The sequence below is a fragment of the Apteryx rowi genome, unplaced genomic scaffold (genome assembly GCF_003343035.1).
Source record: "Apteryx rowi isolate R43461 unplaced genomic scaffold, aptRow1 scaffold_75, whole genome shotgun sequence".
Classification (NCBI taxonomy): domain Eukaryota; kingdom Metazoa; phylum Chordata; class Aves; order Apterygiformes; family Apterygidae; genus Apteryx; species Apteryx rowi.
In genome coordinates, this window is record NW_020451038.1 from 2,616,492 (window position 1) to 2,632,519 (window position 16,028).

General features: G+C 42.2%; 1 long non-coding RNA gene across 12 annotated transcripts in view; it reads left to right on the forward strand.

The window, feature by feature from the left end:
• LOC112976604 overlaps window positions 1-16,028 on the forward strand; it is a 34,631-nt gene that overhangs the window by 10,021 nt on the left and 8,582 nt on the right. For 9 of the 12 annotated variants that reach the window (XR_003257097.1, XR_003257104.1, XR_003257100.1 and 6 more), the window contains exons 4-6: window positions 4,374-6,512; window positions 14,867-15,146; window positions 15,552-15,768. This is a non-coding gene — a long non-coding RNA (uncharacterized LOC112976604). Of the gene's footprint in view, window positions 1-579; window positions 3,201-4,373; window positions 6,513-14,866; window positions 15,147-15,551; window positions 15,769-16,028 lie in introns of those variants that run through there. The other 3 variants (XR_003257105.1, XR_003257094.1, XR_003257098.1) reach the window with 2 other exon arrangements.

Below are 16,028 nucleotides of genomic sequence, written 5' to 3' on the forward strand. Positions count from 1 at the left end.
CGCCTGCTTTCTGGCCCCTTTGTGCTCAGGGGCAGGAATACAAATAAGCCTCAACGTCTTTTTCCTGCTTATATGAACCGAGATCCGTTTCTCAATAGCAGGACCTGGCAGATAAGTACTCCTGTTGCTTGGTATTTATTGCTGGGGAGGGAAAGCCTTTCAGCGCACCCGTAACGCCCCCCGCCAGCACGAGGAAGGTGCAATCTGGCGGCAGGTAGAGCTGTTATTCAGGGATGTTTCCGCACCCCGTGTGAATGCGGCTGATGGTGTTGCCATGCCAACCGTGTGTAGCCTAGTGTAAAGGCAGCACAGGGCCCAGCACGCTGCTGCGACGCCTGTGCGCTTGCAGACAGATTAGTCCCAGGACCCTCTGGCAGGGGAGCGTGGTTGAGGCTTCACACCATGCCCGCAGGAGGGCTGACGATGCCCCGGTGTGCTCTCAGCTCACCTGCTCTCCTCCCCTGTACAGCTCCATCACTCACGTTGTCTCAGAGAGAACGGGATCGTTAACTTTATGAGTGTTTTCTTCCCAAATGAATTACATAACACAACCATTGCTAATAGCTTGTGTTGTTTCAGAAAGACCACAGAGAAACAAGCAGGTAGGAATGGCAAGAATCCTCCCAGCAAGCCCCAGCACAGCCCAGGCACCCACTGGCAGCAGCCGCACCCACCCCTTTGCCCGCTCAGCGTGTAACTTCATGTGCGGTGGGAGACAGCAGCCGAGAGCCCATCTGCAGCAAAACACACAGGACGGAAGCAACTAGCTTTCCGCTGCTTAAGGTCATCAAACGAGCTATTTTTAAAGCCACTCTTTCCAAAAAGCATTAAGTGAAAAATTCAACTCTGTGGACAGTCAGCAAGGGCGGATGGTTTGGCAGGCAGCTCAYAGGATGAAGATTCAGATTTGAACTTCATTGTCCTACTGTACCTGGAGAATTCCCTGGGTTATTCCCTGGGTATTTTCTAGGTTACTTCCTTATTGCTCTCTGAGTAAACTAGGTCAAAATGCTTGCCTTGTCTAAACCTCAGTTTGCCAGTGTATAAAATGAAGGCAATGGGACAGGTTCCTTCCTGCTGTTTCTTCACTGTGTGTGACTATTGCCTTGATGAAGTGCCCACACGATGCCTCTCTCCCTCATTAAAGCCACGAAGGCCTTTGAAATCCCCAAATGCACAGCAGCTGAGAAGCACCACGTGTTGTTATAGGCAGTTCAACACGAGCATGTGTTAAATGGGGACAGCAACTAGACTGAATAAATAAGATGTGCCAGGGGTTAGTTAATTATTTGTCTCTGATTAAGGGGGAAAAAACAATGCATTATCTATAATTGCTTTTCCTGATCACTCTGCCAGCTAAAGGCTAGGAATATCTTCACAAATCGCAATACTCCAAAATCTCAAGAAGCGCTAGAGGAACAAAGGGATTCTGCTGCCCACTGAGCTGTATCACAGATTTGGCCATGTCCCCTCCTGAGTTACTGCAGTATATCCCAGCCTCATTGGCTGCCAGTCTACACACACAGTACATTCAACTGTGCCAACCTCGTCGATCAAACACTGAGCATTTAAAACCATTGCACCTTTTGGGGGTCCTACATCATTTATATTTGGGATCTGATAAAGGGAGAGCTATTGTGAATAGATGATTTGGATATCTGTAAAGACTGTAAAATATCTCAAATCTGAATTGATACACAAGGCTATCAGGTTTCATTTGGTAAAAATGGGTTGTCTACAAGGATATAGATATGAAAGACGAAATTTTTTGAAGGCAGGTGTTTTTTGAATCAGATGTCTGCCAGGAACAATGTTTTACTGCATTGTTAACATGCAATGTAAACAATATCAACTAACAATACCCAAGATATGAGGCTATTCTTCACAGAGGTTCTATATTTCAGTGTCTGCATTAAATATGGCAATAAAGCTGGACCAATTTCTATGCAGCTACATCACCCTGAATTTCAGTGTATGTTACACTGCAACCAGCACTCAGATACTATCTATATCTTCCCATCCTTCCTTATATAATAATATCCAGCAATCTGGACAGATATTTGGCTAGAGTGACTCCTCACTCCTTTACTATTTCAGAATTCAGGTTTAATTTTGTTATCAGGTCTTTAAAAATGTATCCATAGTCTTTCCAGAGGCAAACATACCCACACTGAAAATTCTAACTTAGCAAAACCACTACAGGGAGGTGGAAAGCTGTTGTCTCAGTAGCATCACCATGACGGTTGTTTCCTACAGCATCCTTGTGACTGCTTTTCACTGTCGAAGTGTCCCCTTCCTGGCTCCCCTTTCTCAGTTGTCCCACCTATAAGCTAAATATTTTCTGTTTCATGGCCCTGCACAGGCTATGACCATTTTAGAGTGAGTATCTTCAGAAGTTCTTACATAGCCAGGATTGGGACACAGGTTCAAGAGTGCAAATACTTTGAACTGCCTTCCTCAAGTTCACTGTTTACCTCATTATCAGACTGGTAAAGGCCAAGTGGAAATGCAAAAATCCCAGTATGAAATATACTATTCTTGGGGCTGATTTTCAACTCAATGACTATGTTTAGAAAAGAGTTGGTATGAGACCACACCGTGTACTGGACCATGTGCATTGTTTGCATTTATTCTACTTTAAATGGTTTCTTGCACCTCAAGCTCAATTTTTCACTTTTCATAAGTAAACATTTTAAAGAGTTCATACATTAATGACACATCATTAGGCAGGATCAGAACTAGTTCTGCTTAGGCAGTTACCTTGGACAGAAAAAAATGTTCAACCAGTGACTTTTCGATACATGAATTGGTTCCAGGCTTTAAAATGAAGAACACTTGCTACATTGCCAAACTATAGCAACTCTACAGCTAAGGTTAGAGATTTAAGACAACAGTGCTGTTTGAGGATGTTAGAAACTTTCCCACTGACTGTTTAGAAAAAGAGAAGCTCATTTTTTACAGTTTTAAGGCTTCTTTGCTCGCTACGGTAGAGTGAAAGGAAAGTATCATAGCRATGGGTGTAGTGATCTTGCGGTATTGACCTTGGGACATGCCGGGTCCACTAATGCACATCTATGACTTGTGCTGAACTGAGCAGAGGCTATAGACRCACTATCCAGGAGCACCCTGCACATACGCTATCCAGCGGGGTTTTGCAAGCCGCTCAAAAGAACTGTTGCATTAAATTACATTTAGCTTGAGCGATCAGCAGCTCATTGGTTGACCTCTGGCTCTAATTCTCAACTCCTAGAAGCATCTGACATAAAGAAAGCCCCTAGAGAAGGCACGGGGAAGGAAATAACTGTGCTAATTAAGCTCACAAAGTGCCTTGGAGAAGAGTGCTCCACTTCAAGGATACCCTGACATTTCTGACCTATTACAAGTTAAAGCAGCAGAGAAATTTCAGGAATTTAATGCGGGGTGTTTCATTGAGACATAGAGGAAAAGAAGTCAGTAGAATTTAAAACTGATTTCTCCCTTACAGCTAAAATATGTTAGCTTGAAAGACTTAATAAAATATTCTTAGCCACTAATGTGTCTTTATTTTGATTGTACAGGAGGTAAATCATCCTCATAAACATGGTGGAAAACCATGCTGGCCTGGTGTGCTTATGATGAATTCTTTGCTCACAGTACAAATGTAAATTCAATAGCCCTATTGCCATACCCTACTTAGCACTTAAAACACCGTTTCTCTAATTTATTTCCATCTTTTGAACTTAAGGGCACAGAGGAACATTTTGAATTTTACACATGATAAATACTTTGAGAGTGAACCTTTAAATATGCAGCCCATTTAATAATTCACTAAGCATCTTTCATCAAAAAAACTAATTAACTTCTACAGTGTCCTCATAGGAAAAATAYATTGTTTTATCCATTTTAAAAACATAGTTAAACTGAGGCCTGAGAAAAATTAAGCAACTTATCAAGGTCAAAATGCAAGTTAGGTATACAGCTGGGAACAGAAATCCTGAATCAGACTCCAGTATTTCCTTTCTGCCAATTTGTTGGTACTCCTTTCCTTGCGTATATTCAGACATGGTTCATCTGGATGTACCAATCATATAAGAACTGACAAATGGGAGATAACTCCTCTTCCTAGGTGGAGCCCCCAGGAAGAATTTCTAATTGCTCTTCAAATGAAAATGTGTGCACTGTTATGTAATTTGGGTAATAATTTTACTAGTAGGCAAAATCCAAGCCTCCTGTATTGCAAATAGCTTCCATTTTTAATTTGCCCTGTAAGCTGCTACCTGGGGTCTGTGTGTTACTGGGACAGACTTTCCATAGTCCTCTGTGTTGCTGAAGATAAACTGAATTGGTTGTGATTAACACAGGAGAGCTGCAACTAAGGAGTCTTTTCTATTCAGGTGGTTCTGCTCAGTATCTGGAATAAGACACTAACAATTGGATCAAGCCTCTCTAGACACATTTCTCTGTTTTTCCTGTTAGTGGGAACACAAAGGACTGGATATTCAATCTCTGCCACTCTGGTTTGTGCCCTGAGCTGTATCTAAACCATATACAGGGGCAACAGCTTACCCTGCTACTAGCTGAAAGACTTACTCCTTCTGTGGAAGCGACTGAGGAGCCAGAGAGGAATCTGATGAAGGACAGCCTACTGTTAACAGCATTTTCTCCCTCTGACCTCCTAGCCAGAGTGCTATCCTGCAGACAGAGTAATCTAGATCCCACTGAACGGGARAAAGTTGACTGGGAAAGGCAGTGTGATCTGTGTTGACAGAGCTAAGGAAGAAAACAATCTAATTCTTGTGCTGCAAAGTACACTGGACCAAAATCAAAACGAGCACTTGGTTTAGTTACACTTGAGACTGGCTTCTAAAATATCTATCTGGGCCTCCTATTCTTTCTCCAGTTATGGACTCAGAATGCTGTACCTGGTGCCTTCACGCCACTCCTGCTGCCCTGCAATCCAGCTGGGGGAAATCTGTGCTCTCTGACTTGCACTTGCTCTGCATTTCCTAATGGCCTCATGTGCTAGTCTAAGCTGCCTTATAGGGTAATAAGCTATTTGCAGGTTTAATATGATAAGGAACACAAAAGAATTTATTTTGGCTGTTTTATTTACATAAAGAATAATAACTGGCTCTCCCTGTCTCAGTCTTGTGCTATTAATAAAGTCCATGTGAGGAATATACAAATTTACATCACGTGTGGAGCCTGTCAACATAACTAGTCTCTAGTTAGAATACTTTCCATGCCGTGTGTCTCCATATAGTCCATTTTCAGGGACATGTGACCCAGAAATGTGTCATCAAGACACATGTAGTCCACCGGACTGATGAAAGGAATTCAAGGGGAACAGAAGCAACAATGCTGCTTCTTTCAACCTCCACTCAGCTTGCTGCTACTGCTCTCTGCAAAAGTGAGCGAGACATGAAAGAGATGTTGGTGTCCTAAATTTGGCCCTCATTCTACCTTTCATACAACGCCATATCTTTCCAGAGTTTATTAAAAAAGGGAATTAAAAATGCATGGATGACAATTTTTAAAAGCAAATAATCACTCCCATGCAATAGCTGAAAGGCAAATTTTTTTTACCTAGAGACTCTGCAACTGGCATCACTGACATTTTTTATTGTCCAGTCAAAATGTTCAAAACAAAAATAAACAGAGTCCACAAAGAGAAAAATACACTGGATTTTAACATTCTTTCACAATTCATAACCAAAGCTGCGGTCAGCAACATGGAGCAAGAAAGATGTTTGGTTATAAAACACGACTTTAATTAGACAGTCTCACTGGTGTCTCATGGAATCCTTCCAAATTAAATGGATGTCCAAATCAGAGACATTCAGACTAAAGATGAAACATCACAAATAAGCTCTTTTGTCTAGAATAAATAGAACCAAAACAGTCAAATGCTCAGGAAGATAACTGATACAACATTGTTCCCTTGGGCATCTTTGTTAGTGATTAACCCAGCCTGCTTGAAATGCTTAAAACAATGAAACTGGTGGACAAGCTATTCTAGTCCGCTGGGCATGAACCTTCCTCCTAATCTCTGCTCACCAGGTCTCCCCACAGCCACATCCTTCTAACGCCCCACTTCTTCCTCCCAGCCTACAGCTGGTGAGTCACTCTATTTAATCAGCACTGCCATCAGGATATGCACCTACCAAATCAGGGCAACCCGTGATCTGGCTGCTGTGACCTCTGCCGTGCCTATTCCCACTTTGTTTATTACTTTCACTCATTGCACCGAATCTAAACTTAGACTGTCAGCATGTTGGGGCAAAGATCGTATCCCATGTGGCATGAAGCCCCGGCACGCAGCCTCTGCGCTGTACACACCTTATGTAACTGTAATCATATTAACTGCACTAAGGGATGAAGGAAAGAAAGGGCCACAGTTCTAAGGCCTGATTAGGAGCCTTTTGAAATCAGGGATGAAACTCCACTGGCTTCAGCAGTGCTGGATCGGGCAGGAAGGATCTGATCCTGAAGATCTTGCTGAGTGCCTCTTGGAGATCTGCATCTTCTCCATGGTAAGCGATTTCAACAGCAACTTTGCAGAACAAAGTCCTAAAGCCATCAAGCAGGTGTAAGAGACCCATAAACTCCTCCAGCAACATTTCTTAGAAAGTCACCTGTCATGAAAGACTCACAAGCATTAAGCACTCTTGAGATCTAGGGGTCACCAGAGGATTTTTATCTTTCTCTCTATGGTTTCTTTGAAAAGAATAAAGCAGACAGAAGATAAAAAGTGAGATTATGTCACAGCAGAGGAATGTCTCTACTTACAGGAAGATAAGCCTTTTCCACCAAAGTCAAGAAGTCTTCAAAAGATGACTACGAGCCATTATGTACTACATTTTCATACACTGCACAGAATTTCACTCAGCCTCTCCACTTTCTAGTCAGTGGTATCCTTTTATTTTATATTCTAAACTACATTATATCTTACATTATATAGCATAACTGATCTTAGGGTCACCTCCAAATCCAGCTAGTAATTAGAATACAGAGGAATATTAATGTAAGTGGCAGGACTCTTGATTATGTCAGATTGCCAATGGATACTTTAAAGAAGAAAACAGTAAAATCATGTCTTGGACATGGTCAGTGTTTGATTATCCATGGTTGGATTATCTAGGTTGTGGATTAACCAGCTCTGTCTTCCCCATACTCCCTCAGCTGCATCACAGCACTGCAGAAACCGTGATGCAGACTCTCACACCTGCTGGTCGTTTCCTGGTGCCTAAGGTTATCCCTGTGCTCTAAAGAAATGCGTTTACCTTGTTTTCAAAGATGAATACACTAAATAGTCACAGTCTAACTGACATATGTTTTGTATTAACTGTGGGTAATCTTCCCCCTCCCTCTCCCTGCCCTTCTTCATTATCTGGATAACTGGCTGCAGACCTTCTCTGAAGGAGTGGTTTTGGAAGTCATCACAGGGGTGTATTAGGAAAGAAGGAGCTCAACTGTGCTAATTTCTTAATTATAACAGAAAGGTCTGATCATACCAAGTTTCTGCCTTTCAGACCCCTGTATTTCAGACCTTATTCTGCATCCTAGAGCAAGCTCTGACACTTGCACACAGAACAGGATCCCTCCTCTGCAGAGGTCACCAGCCCAAGTTTGCCTGGAGAACATCTGCACTTTAAACATGGATTTTGGTGAAGTTTGATGATGCAGAAATATATTGAAGAATCAGCCTGCCAAACAGCAGGGTAGGGATACGAGCAGCAGAGCGCTCCAGTTCTCCTTGCAAACATGCTGTTGTTTCAGGGGCCCTATTTGCATTTATGACGATAAGCAGCAGAGCAGCTTCCGAGTTCTCAGGCACTTTTGGGTTCTGGAGCAGCAGGAACTCTTTGCTCATCTGGGTGGAGCTGAGAGCCCCAGGCTAAAAAACTGACTGGTCACTATCCAGACCGCAAGGATTTCAAAACATATGGTATCCATGGGCCGGGTCTACCCACTTGCAACACATTGCTTTCTCCCTATGCTATCTACTCTCTTCCAAAAATCCCACAATTGCCTCTATTGCAACTTAGCTCAGCTTCCTTCTCTGAAGGGAAAAAACACACTGCACTTTTGGACCATATCTGATGTAACAAGCCTGTTCCCACTTCCTGAACTCTCCTTTAACTATAGCCCAGGGAGTCAGCGAAGGGATAAATTACACTGAGCTGCACAGACACCATCTCCACACTGTATTCATGGGTATCCAGAGAGAAAGTGATCTCACACATCTCTAGAAGCAGTGGGGGGAAAAAAGAGATCTGACTCAGAGCTACCTAGGAAGAGTCAGCTGAGGCCTCAGGAATATCTCAGACCAGGGGAATTAACCAGTTTCTTTGGAGCTGAACAAGGTTCTCAACTCATGCACTCAAGATTAACAAAAAGAAAGCATATTTTTGCATTATTTACCCAGTGACATAACTGTATTTCACATTATTTCAAGATATCTCTTTGTAGCCATACTGTAGGAGGAAGTGAGGAAGCAGGGTTTGTAGTCATTTGCGATTAACAGGAGGTGAAGAGTTGGCTGAAAATGCACATCTATGAATTATTAATTAACCATAGACCCTTCCTTTCCTAGATTCTATTTATTCTGATCCTGAAAAAGCCTTTCCCTCTGTTACACTGTTATCTCCCTGAGATTTGTTTATTTACTTAGTTATTAACAGTCAGGTGTGTAAGGGATTGTACTTTTCCTTCTATTGGATAACGCTGCTGTAAGTTTCCAAAGGAAAGTCCCCCTGTATCAGCCACAGCACATTCAGTTTGGAACTGTGACTTCTCTGAAATATCTAGTGATATAAATTCTTGGAACAAAGGGGCAAGGAGCCTTATGCCATACACATGGGAGCATGGCTAAACACAGATAATACATGTTGGCTTCAAGAGACTGCAACAGCAAGTTTTTTTCTTGCTTTCATCATGTAAACGTCTATATATGGGGAGTTACTTGAAATCATGTGATTTCCTGAAGTTCAGCTTCCTCTGTTTGTAAACATGTGTAAGAATTTCACTTTCTGATTCCTGGAGACTTCAAGCAAGGTGCTTCTCATGAAATTTTTGCACTACAAAAATTTGTCCTTGTGAAAACATTTCTCTTAACTTTTGCTAAACTTTCAAAACTGCGTTATTTAGCCATAGCCTTCCTTAACAAAGCTTGGGTGCACCGGAATGAAGGTATGAAATTTGATAAATTTCATTATTTATAATGACATTGTCATCAACAGAAAAAAAATGATAATTAGCTGCACTCAGCTGCATTTTCTCTGAGAATTTCAGCATGTTAAAAATGTGGGAGAACTGACTCCCTCCCTTGTGAGAGGAACACAGTATAAATCCTGCTGATTATTTGTGCTGAGAGTGGTATCTACAACTCATTTATTATATGAGAGTACAGAGCTCTGGTACTTTGTTAGCAAAGTGCCGTTAACATAGCAGCTGGCTATGCTGCAGACACTCTGCAAAAAGGGTGGAAATACTTTAAATATAGTTTTTCTCACTGTATTTTAGTATTTCTTCTTTGAACATACGCCCCTGTCTGATGAAACAATCTCACTGAGTCCAGCAGGACCAAAATGAAAGTCTTAGCTGCAGCTGGAATTCAGAAATAGATATTGTGCAGCACTGAGAAATACTGTAAGTCATTAAAGGATTCTTTTAAGGAATCTGGAAACGACTCCCCTGCTGTTGTTCAGTCTCCTGTTATTGAAGGCCACATTCTCAAATCACTCTCAGAAAGAGATTGCAGGTTATTAATTAGCATTTGCTATTACATAAAATCAGAAACATAGGAATAACAATTCGACAGAAACCAAAACACGTTAGACCCCACCCCAGGTGTAAAACCCCCATTTCACAAATGGTCTGTGTTAGATTACTGCCCATGCCTGGATCTGCCATGCTTTACCCAGCTCCACCACTGGACCAGCTGCAGCAGAAAAATCCCTACCTGGCAGCCTGTGTTTGCATAAACTAAGAAGAGATGACAATATACAGGGAAGGGGACGGGAGATGAGGATAGCAATAAATAAGATGATGCAGACTAGATGAAACTTGAAAGAACATGTTGAGACCTTATCCTAGATCGATTGTTTCAGTTAGCTAAGCTTCGCAACTGCTCCACCCTTCTGATAAACTAAAACGAATCCTGCTTCATTTCAATGCTGTTCATATTCAGACTTACGTGCACGTCTGGCTGTCTCTAGGATATACATTAGGAAACTAATGGAAAACTCCTGATAGCATCAGCCAGATAAGATGGCTGATGTTCCCTCTGCAGCCCAAAATGTTGTAAAAATACAAAATAATATTTTGGGCTGGGATGACTCAGAAATTAGCATCAACTTGCCAACTTGGAAGGCCCTAGGATGTTTGCTTCGAATAGTATCTTGGTAACAAATTCATACGTCGCATTCACATACACAGATCCATACATAATGAGATTAAAGGTCACAGCTCCTTAGAAGAAGCCCTGTTAATACTGGAGTATAAAAAGCTGTCTGCTGTCTACAAATAGAAAACTTTATACTCCAAAGGCATTTCATTAAGTGAATTGATCTGGTTTTGCTGCTATATTCTGTAATAGCCGGTAGCAAGAAGAGCCCTTTGTTTATTTTTTTTCATGTCTTTTATTTGGCATTTTTGTCATGCCTGGCTTTCAGCTGGGAGCATTACATTTTCTGTAAAGGACTTACTTACTCTGAAGATTACAGATTTTGGATAGGCTGAAAACACATTTTTTGTACAGGGAAATTTCCCTTTTGCTATCTAGAGGCTCCATCAGGAGGGTAGGAATGGGTCCTTACATTATGTATAGACAGTTGACATGTGAACCAGATAACAATTTATTTTAAGGACAGCATCACCACAGAGATGGGCTCTATAATCAATAGCAATAGGAGGAATTAAGAATGGGAAAATTTATACTGCATATGTGAAATAAAAATTCCTGACAGTCCAAAAGAAAAATTCCCCTGGGAAGGGGATGTCATATACCTTGAGATGTTTATGGAGAGTGCCTAGAAAACAAACAAACCAAGCCACTAACAGGAGTACATTGGAGATTAGGCATACATAGAGAGATAGACTTGGACAACTACAGCACTAGATTATTACTGCACTAAGGCCCGCAATCATTTCAGTCACGGCACAGGCTGCCAATGAATATCCTGTAAAATGCACCTAGACACTTTACTTTGGATGGTCACTAATCGCATGTGAAAACTGACAATTTCAAACATCATGATGAGATCTGCACTTTTTTCCCCTGAGTTATTTTGCAGCCTGGAAAAAAGCACTGGGGGAAATGTCTGGGAAATGACTCCACTTCTGTGCCTGCTAATGTCACATGCCTTGATGTGAAAAATTGGTCTAGCTGAAATGATATATTCTGAACTTACCGTTAAATATAAGTTATCAGTTTCTTAAATTAAAACACAATATGCTTTGGAAGTCAAAACAAACCTCCACATGACTGGAGCAGAAACCTAATATTTGATTTCTGTGCATTTGACATGAAATACAGAAACCTGTGATTTAAGGTTCTGCATGTTTCACTGAATTCAAAATAGCCTTAAGGGCAGTTCCCAAAACTACAGATAATTATGAAAATAAAACCCCACATTTCTCAAACAAACCGAAGGCTTGGTTTAAACCCTGAAGAGAAACTTGTGGAGACTGGTCCAGACTGGATCACCAGAACAAGAGATAAGGGCTGGTTCTGCACCAATCTGGTCATGTCTGAAGCACRCCTGTAATTTTACACATGAATGCTCTCTATGGCTTCAGTAAGATTATTCCTGTGCTTAGAGATATGCACGTAAAAGTCTCAATTGAGTCTTACTTACAAATTTAGGCTGAAGCATCTTGCAAAATTAGGTGCCTTCAAGAGCAGTTTCCAGGGCCCAAGACACAGAAGCCTGAGGATTAGGCATCATTCGCTTGACCGATTAGCTGCTATTTAGAGCTGTACAGGATTACCAGTACGACACAGGTACAGGCATGGCATAAACTCATTTAGTCACAAAAAGGCTCACCAAGTCCTCAACTTGCTAGAAACAAACAGCAGCAGAAAGTTTCCTCGCTCAGAAGTCCAGGTCTCCCCCGTCAGTGGGTTGAAGGCTCAGGACACCCTGTCCTTCCTTGCTCTCAGGGTCTCACTCACAACACCTTCTCCTGGTTTCCTCTCTCTCTAGTGCCTATGGCTCCCGGTCGATATTTTAGTCCCTGTTATAGCAATTGGGGCAACCTGGCTCCGCCTTCCCCTGCAGCCTAGTACCTCTGGCACTGGCTCCCGGCACCTTACGGGGCACTGGAATGGGACCACTTGCTCCATCTCTGAGCCTGAAGCCCACCAGCCTGGAGCTGTGAGGCTGCAGCTGGATGCAAAGACCTCCCTTTCCATCAACGCCTTTCAGCATAACACTACTAAACAAATACCACACAGTCCTATTGACTTTACCTCTCCATTGTAGCCAGCACGTATCCACAACTAGGCATTGCATCACGCAGACTTAATGTTTGCTTTTCGACGATGGCCTATGTTGGCTTATTAACCTCTGGGCCCATTTCCTGTCCCTGACATGAACCTGTTCTATTGCTATACTCCCTCCTAATTGCCCCAAATCACTGCTTGCCTCCTCCATGCACTGGGATGGCAAATAGAGTTCTGTGGACATTGCTCAAAATATCCATTTCACGGTACTGACACTCCTCTTGTACAGAAGCTAATTTGGTATTATAAAAGCCCACAGGATTTACAGGTGCTCTGTGTGTTTTCTGAGATTTCCAGAGGGGAGTTCACCAGGTTTCCACAAGCCTCGGAGGCTTGGCTACAAGGAGACTCGCACTGCTAAGACCCCGGCAAGGGAGGCCCCGCAGCAACCCAACGCTCACAAGGTGGTTCTTCGGGGCTCTCCGAGACGTAGGCCCTTTTAGCAGCAGTAACCAAGGCACTGCAAGTCCCTGGGCAAGGCTGAATGTTTACACCACTAACAACTGCTTATTACTGCTTAGAGTCTGACTTGCAAAATTTCYAATATTCAACATTTAGCGACTTTTAACAGACTTGCTAAAACTTTAAAATATTTTCCTTAAGAATGACAGAACACAATGTCAATAATGTAAGCTATAAAAATTTTCAGTTCTGCTTGTATTTTCTGCATTCTTTCACAGCATGAATATTATAAAGAAACCACAGAAGTTTCAAATAACAGTGGTTTTCTTTTAACATATATAAATTCATGGCCTAGCCTGGGTGGTTTCTGAAACACAGGGACAGTAAAAGAGGCCGTTAGGAGACTCACTCAAACACATACCACCTTATTTCTGCCTGCACATTAATTGTATACACATTAATCTGGCCACACAGTAATTCCACCAAAAATTACATTAGCCTGCACACTAAGAGATATGGCTCAGCACCAGGGGCTCCTCACAGAAGAGGAGCTCAGCTTTGCCCCTTGAACCTCATGGGAGGGGAACCTGACCTTCCACATTCAACTCTAAAGCGTCACTACAACCTTAGAAAAGCTCCATCTCTTCAACACTGTTGAATCTTATTTTTGCTTGGCAGATCCTGTTTCCCACAGACCTGCCTCTCCTCTTCTCCTCGTCCCACATCCTTCTCTCCAAASAGTCTCCCTTGCTCCCATCTCCCTATTTATCTTGGGCCCATTTCCAGAGATCTACTTTTAAAAAATACAGCAACATCCTATAAACAGGCTAGTCTTGCCAGCTTTAAAACTCACTCGAGTTACTGTTTCTGAGGCAGCACAGAGAAAAAAGGATATTCCAAGGGGACCCTCTTGACATGACCACTCATCCATCTAGATCAGCAGTTCCCAAGCTTTTCGGCTTACGACCTCATTTCCGGGCTCGTGATCTCTCTTCTGTCAGTGCTTCTTGGGGTTGTGACCCTAACTTTGGAAACTTCTGGGCTGGATCAGTCCAAAATGAYGCCCCAAGAATAATTTTCTAATTGGTGCCATGTTTGTTTATGCTGCTGAGTGGCGTGATTACCCTGAAGTTCAGGTTTGAACTTGTCTCTTTGCTTGTTTTCATAAGTCTGTAAGGAATTTCTGGGTGTCACTCAGCCAGCAGATAGTGAACTCTATAACTTTTGACTGTTCTGGTTAGAGACAATTATATCCCAACTGACCTGGTATGGCATTAAACAGTTGGCTCTAAAGTTCAGCTATGCCTGGATGAAGCAGGGATCTTGCTTCTCTGCAGAGTCTGGAAAGATCACTGTTTTCTATAGTGGCATAGAGTGATCATTCAGATATAATAGTTGCTATACCCAAAATAGTCCTTATACAGTAACATGGTTTCATCTACTGCACTGTGCATCTGTACTGCCTCACGTATGCGTACTATTGGATGAACTCTAATAGCCTCTTCATATCAGTTTGTCTTTCTCTTTATGGTCATTGAGAATTTGTGGTTAGTGCAGCATTTAATATTCAGTTTTCTAACTCTGTTTTGTCATCTTTGTTCACTGATAAAAGGTGGGAAAAAATAAAGCCAAAATAGACAAGGATTTTATAAACTCTACCAAAAATGTTAAGTTTTCAGAATATTTGCAGTTTGGATGTGCTACAGCTAGCCCTGCTTCGGAATCTCCCTGAAATTAAAGTTATTGGGAATTTTTTAACTAGCCATTTATCATATTTTCACATGATATGTCTACTCAGTCTGTTTGTCTCTCCTTAGAGTTGGTTCCCACGCTACTGCATTAAAGGCTGGTTCCTTTAGCTTCCCTGTCCACAGAATTTCTCTCACCTGGTATTCTCTTTCTCTAAGCCTAAAGCAGTTGTTTGATTTCTATTTGACCTCAGCGTATACGAATGTTACTATTTTTCAATGCAAACAGCCAAGAGATATCTGCCTAGATACCCCAGGCTGGAATTTGGGGAATGTAAAGTGGAAGCTAAGCAGTACCAACAGCACCTGGGAGCAGCCAGCCTTCATACCTGCCCTGGGAAAACACAGAATATAAATCTCAAGTCCAAGAGTGACCGATTAATATGAGCATATGAAAGGATCTACTGCCATCCATGCAGTTGAGGAGGATCAAGTTACTGAAGACCAGCAGAGGAGATAGAGAGAAGAAAGATATTTGGGGCTTGTGGCTTTGTGCCACTTGGGCATCTGTGAGTACATAAGGCAGTTGGGTATAATCCTTTTTTGCAAGTATTCAGTCTCCATATGAGGTTTAAGCATCTGACTTTGGTTGCTGCCAATAAAAGAGATTAGGCTGAAAATGTTTCAGCATGAAAGACAACCACTGAAGCCAACATCAGGGCTTCTCTTTCTCTCAGATAAGCCCCATAGCCTAGCAGTGTAGGACAGCAAATGAGGAAAACCAAGTCATGCTTTGTTAGACTGAAACTTCGTAAAAGCCAGAGCACAACAGCAGCAAGGAGAAGTCCCCCTTTGAGCCTGTAGTGATCTGCACAAGATCATCACTCTTCTGGTAACACACAGAGCTTTCAGGATGGCTGCTGATTCCTACTGAATTGCAAGAGGTCTTCTCTCTTTCTCTCTCTCTCTTCCAGTGTTTGGTTGCTCATATTGCTGCTTGTAAGAGGGCGCCAAGGTCAGGTTTGCCTTCCCCTGTGCCTTTATGAAACGGAGAGCTGGTGGAGACATCAAAGGGATCAGGCTCAAGAAGCTGTTGTGGTTATGCCACCAACCTGAGTGTACTCTGAAAAGTCTCTGCTGCAGACTTGTCCAGTTTCATCCATGGGGTTTTGGATGGCCAGTAAATTTCAGGTTTGCGGAGTTTTTTCTGGTTGTTGTGGACAGTTTTTTTTTGTTTGGATATACTCCAAGTAGGGTGGAAACAAAGTGTTCTGCATTTCCTCTGAAGAATAAATTCTGAAAAAAAGAACTGGAAACAGCAAGAGTTGCCAGTCTTCCTCTCTCATGGATTCTGGATGTAGAGCAGCTTTGCCAGTGGTTTGCTCCATTACCTGGCATATTATCATTCTAGAGTGCCCAGGCTCTTTCCAGAGAGGATGGAGCACTGGATA